Source organism: Theobroma cacao, chromosome 10 (genome assembly GCF_053813885.1).
Source record: "Theobroma cacao isolate CCN51 chromosome 10, ASM5381388v1, whole genome shotgun sequence".
Taxonomy (NCBI): domain Eukaryota; kingdom Viridiplantae; phylum Streptophyta; class Magnoliopsida; order Malvales; family Malvaceae; genus Theobroma; species Theobroma cacao.
The window spans coordinates 9,495,674-9,500,826 of record NC_142648.1 but is presented as its reverse complement, the minus strand read 5'-3'; the positions used below and the strand labels follow the sequence as shown (position 1 = coordinate 9,500,826).

General features: G+C 32.4%; 1 non-coding gene across 1 annotated transcript; it reads left to right on the top strand.

Moving 5' to 3' along the window:
* The first annotated feature begins 4,817 nt into the window (after positions 1 to 4,817).
* On the top strand, positions 4,818 to 4,923 carry LOC148760355 (small nucleolar RNA R71). The gene has a single exon (XR_016023315.1). It is a non-coding gene; the product is annotated as a small nucleolar RNA R71 (small nucleolar RNA).
* Positions 4,924 to 5,153: the final 230 nt, after the last annotated feature.

Sequence of the window (5,153 nt, the reverse complement as noted above, 5' to 3'; positions counted from 1 at the left end):
TCCTAATGATCGAATGTCTAAAAGGTTGAGCCAAAATGTTTAGCTCTTAGAGAATAAAAGAAAATATAGAAAAACTCAAGAATTGTATTCTTGATCTCCAAATCTCCTTGAATCCTTCAAAGTCTTTTTAGCTTCAATGACTTTGTGGCTTGACTCTCAGCTGTTAATCTGGTGTTTCTTCATTCTCTTTCAAGTCCTATGGAAGGTTGTTTCTATAGGCTTTTAAGTTAAGCCAAGTTGGGTGAAGAAAGCAGTCAATTTCAGCTAGGATGTCCTCATCAGACTATGTAAGTCGCAGCTTTACCAAATTAATTAACAGAAATCGTAATTGCTCTACGACTGCTGCAGTGTGTCAACTTTGACAAGATTTTTGACCACTTTCCAAGCTGAACTGGATGAAGTGGTAAACAAAAAAGTTGTAGATCTTTCTCTTAGCTTTCCAATGATCAGAGAATCTCTTTGCTTGAGGCTCTGTAGAGAACGTTATGGCCAAAATACCGAAACATATGCATTGGAAGCCTGCACCTTGAAATTGCTCTCCTTCTTTTACTAAAATTCTTCTTTCAAACACCTATAAAAGCACAAATAAATTAATAACAACCTATCTTAACCATATTAACACCAAATTAAGCATAAAATTAATCAAAATTAGATTGACTCACCTAAAATAACTAATTTAAAATAATTAAATAAAATTTACTAATTTCTATGCATTACTACAAGAACTAAGCTAAATTATTATCAAAATTAAGCTCAAATAACTCTATATCATAGAGTTATCACACCCTTAAACTTAAGATTTTGCTAGTCCTTGAGCAAAATATAAAAAAGAACCTAACTTACGAAAATCAAATTCAGTTAAATAAATATAGTTATTACTACTATTACTACTATTACTATTACTACTACTAGAGATAAAGTGCACCAACTCAATGATTCTTTATAATTTCCTCAAAAGTATGTCTATAAATTATTAATCTAAGAAAAAATAAAGGTCTCGGTCAAATTCATGCTTTAATTTTAATGCAAGCACATTCTCGAATGGATTTTCATGTGTGTGTGAAATCTTTTACCAAGAATATCATGATATCCGAATGAGTTTATGCCAACACAAATTTCAAATTAGTACTAGATTTCCATAGGTTTACTTTTCATCTCTCTCTCCACTAATGTAGACTAATACAAAGCTAGGGATCAATAGGACTTTTTAAAGCTTGTAATGTATGGCTAGGGTCAAGGTATGATAAAGGATATTAATGTAGCTCAAATCTCCTTAAGCACATAATTATTCCAGGACTTATTTATAGAGCTCTATTTTCCTTCTTCTAGTACACCTTTTCTTCCACATCTGAACTTTTCTTTTCATCCAACACATTTTTTTTTCAATTTCACAATTTTAGACCCCCAAACTTATTTTCTTTTTATTGTAGGTAGAGGGGCTACTTTTCATATTTTGAACTTTTTTTTTTTCACATCAACATTACCTTTCCACCTTTTTCAACATTTAGCTCAATTTATATTTCCTAAAACAATATACATGCATAGGAGTGAGGGTTGCAAAATTGAAAAATTAATTTTAAGGCTAGGTTCAATTATTATGTAGTTAAACAAAGAAAAGGGAAATTAGGCTTAAAAGGGGTATACTAGGGATAAAATTTAACAAAGTTGGCCTTTTAGGCTCAAACAGTCCAAAGATGGCCTAAATCATGTCCCTAACTAAGTATTGCCTAAGATTTCACCTCGAAAGAAAATCAGCAAATTCTAGAATTCATGACATAATCTAAAATTCATATCAATATAAACCTTCTCTAGATATTCAGAATAATTCAAAGTAAAAGATATATTGCTCAAAATTGTGGAAATCACATCCTAATAATGATACTTAACAAAAAATTTAGCATGAATCCAAACAAAAACCTTATTCACCAAAGGCTAAAAATTCAAGACAACTAGTTATTATCATTGGATAAAAAATATTATTGAAAAAATTGGCATAACTTTACTTCTAGATTCCTAAGGTTCAACAAAAATTAAATTCATTTACTAACTAATCCTAAATTATTTATAAATACGCATACAAATAAAATTAAATCTAAAGCTTCCACAGAATATTCACTACCAAAAAAATATATTCACCCCCAAAACTTAAACTAAACATTGTCCTCAATGTTAGAAAAAATAAAGGAAAGGTAAAGAATACTCCTATGATGATTGGATGAATTTTTGAGAAGCTCTAATCCTCCTCCTTAGTGTTATCATCTTCATTGCCACTTGTAGGAAATTTTTTTTACTACAAAAAAATAAATAATATATTAATTAATGTAGAGAAATAAAATAAAAAATAAATAAAAATAACTGAAAAGAAAATAAACAAAGAAAAAGGTTTTTTTTTTTGGTAATGGGTAAATGGGTAATGGGTAGTCCAAATAAGAAAAAGGAATTGGATTTGGTTAGTGGGTTACCTAATGTTGGCAGCCCAATGGAGGGTGGTGGGTAGAATTGGCAACCCACTTCAGGGGGACCGTGGCCTACCCCATGTGGGAGCCGCGACCCACGTCTAAATGGCTTCTTTTTTTTTTTTTTATAGAGCCACGGCTCCAAGCCTGGTGAGCCACGGCTCACATTGTTTGAAGCCCGCGAAGCCGCGGCTTCCCATAGTCAGAGCCGCAGCTTACCACTTTTTTTAATTTTTTTTGAATTTTTTTGGAAATTTTTTTTATATGAAATTTTTTTTTGAATTTTTTTAAATATATTTTTTTTGAATTTTTTTTGAATTTTTAAATTTTTTTTTAAAAAAATTTTACATTAACTTGCACAAATAAAAAAGAGTGTTAATAATTTAATAATTAAATAAATAAAAGTTAAAAAAGGGTTACAATACTTGGGTTGCCTCTCAATAAGCGTTTTTTTATAGTCACTAACTTGACTACGTTACCCTCTTCTGCACTACTTTATATAGCTTGAGACTTTCTTTATTGACCTTGACTACTCCAGTAAGTCCACTATAAATTTTGATAACATGATAAGGATGAATCTTCACTACCTTAAACTTGTTCCTTTAATATGGTCTAAGATTCTATGGCAAAAGATGGAGTTGTGAATAAGAAAGTACTACTCGCTGTCCAACCACAAAATCAAGATAGCTAGAAAAGTGGTGGTGGTTTTGTCTCAAGAGTTGGTGCCTGCGTTGTTAAAGGTGGTGAAATAGGCTTTCCTTTACCCTCATTGACTGAATCCACTTTATAGCAACTATTTGTATAGGGATACTGAGTTGCATTGAACAAATTAAATACCACTTCCTCATTTCCACTCTGAAAGTTATTTTGCCATTCTTCACATTAATAATTGCTCCAGCTCTAGCTAAGAATGGTCTTCCCAAAATAAGAAGACTTTCAACATCATCTTCAATCGTGAGTACAATGAAGTCCACAAAAATGTATAAATGCCTAACTTTAAGCAAAACATCCTCTATAATCCCAACTGGGTACCTGATTGTTCTGTCTTTAATTGCAAGGTAACTGTAGTGGGTTGTATCTCTTGAAATCCAAGTTTTCTAGCAATAGATAGAGGCATTATTGAAACACTAGCACTTAAATCACATAAAGCTTTAGAAATTTTAAAACTACCAATAGTGCAAGGAATAGAAAAATTCCTTGGATCTTTAACCTTTTGTGGAAGCTTATTCAGGATTATAGCTCTGCATTCTTCAGTAAGTGCAACTGTCTCAAACTCTTCCAATTTCCTCTTTTTGGTCAAGATGTCTTTGAAGAATTTAAGATAACTTGGCATTTGTTCTAGAGCTTCAGCAAAAGGAATATTCATATGCAGTTTTTAAATACCTCAAGAAATCTCTGGAATTGTTTGTCAAGTTTTTGCATTTGAAAACGTTGAGGAAAAGGTGGTGGAGGTGTGGGAGAATGTTGTAATTTTTCTTTTGAATTTTCAACAAAATTTTCAACCATAATATATTTGTCAGCATTTTTTTCAATTTCTTTCTCATCAGATTGATTTGAAATCTCAGAATTTAATGCTTGATTACTTACCTCTTTACGTACCTCTTTTCCATTGCGAAGAGTAATTTCCATCAATGTTCCTTACCTTCTCTTCTTGGGTTGGGTTTAGTATCACTTGGTAAGGTACCTTGAGGTCTAGTATTTAAAGCACTGGCAAGTTGGCCCATTTGTATCTTAAGATTTCTAATTGAAGTTGCTTGATTTTGAATGGAGACATCAGTCTTTGTTATGAATGCATTAGTCTTTGTCATGAATTGCATGAACATATCCTCCATTAAAGGCTTTTTCTCTAGCATAGAGGCTTTAGATGGAAATCCAGGAGGAAAGTTTGACTTAGCAGTTGATGAAGACCCTTGGTTGTTGTTCCATGAAAAATTAGGATGATTCCTCTAACCAAGATTATAAGTGTTGGAATATGGATTTTTCTGTTGCCTATTTCCAACAAATTGACAAGACTCAGAATAGATGGGACAATTGTCATTGGAATGTCCTTCTCCATAAAATTCACATGTAATAAAGGAGTTCTGAACAACATTAACACTCAGTTTATCTAGTTTCTTTGTGAGAGAGGTCAATTGTGTAGAAACAGTATTCAACACATTTAATTCATGAATTCTAGCAATTTTTCTTGTGCCCAATCTTTTAGATGGCCATTGATAATTATTAGAAGCTATCTCTTCGAGCAAATCAAAAGCCTCGTCAATGGATTTACTCATAAGTGCACCTTTGGCGGTAGCATTAATGGTAGTTCTAAAAGGTCCCAGAAAACCATTATAAAAAGTCTGAACTTGCAGCCACTTAGGTAATCCATGGTGAGCACATCTTCTCATCAAATCCTTATACCTCTCCCAAGCCTTATATAGTGATTCAGAATCAAATTGCATGAAAGAAGTGATATCATTCTGCATCTTTGCTGACTTTGTAGGTGGAAAGAATTTTGCTAAGAATTTTTTAGCCAAATCATCCCAAGTATTAATGGAACCAGCAGGAAGCGAACTTAACCAACTCTTTGCTTTATCTCTCAATGAAAAAGGCAAAAGCCTCAATCTTATGGCATCATCAGTAGTACCATTAGCCTTGAATGTACCACAAATTTCCAAGAAATTTACAATATGAGCATTCGGATCATCATTAAGCAAA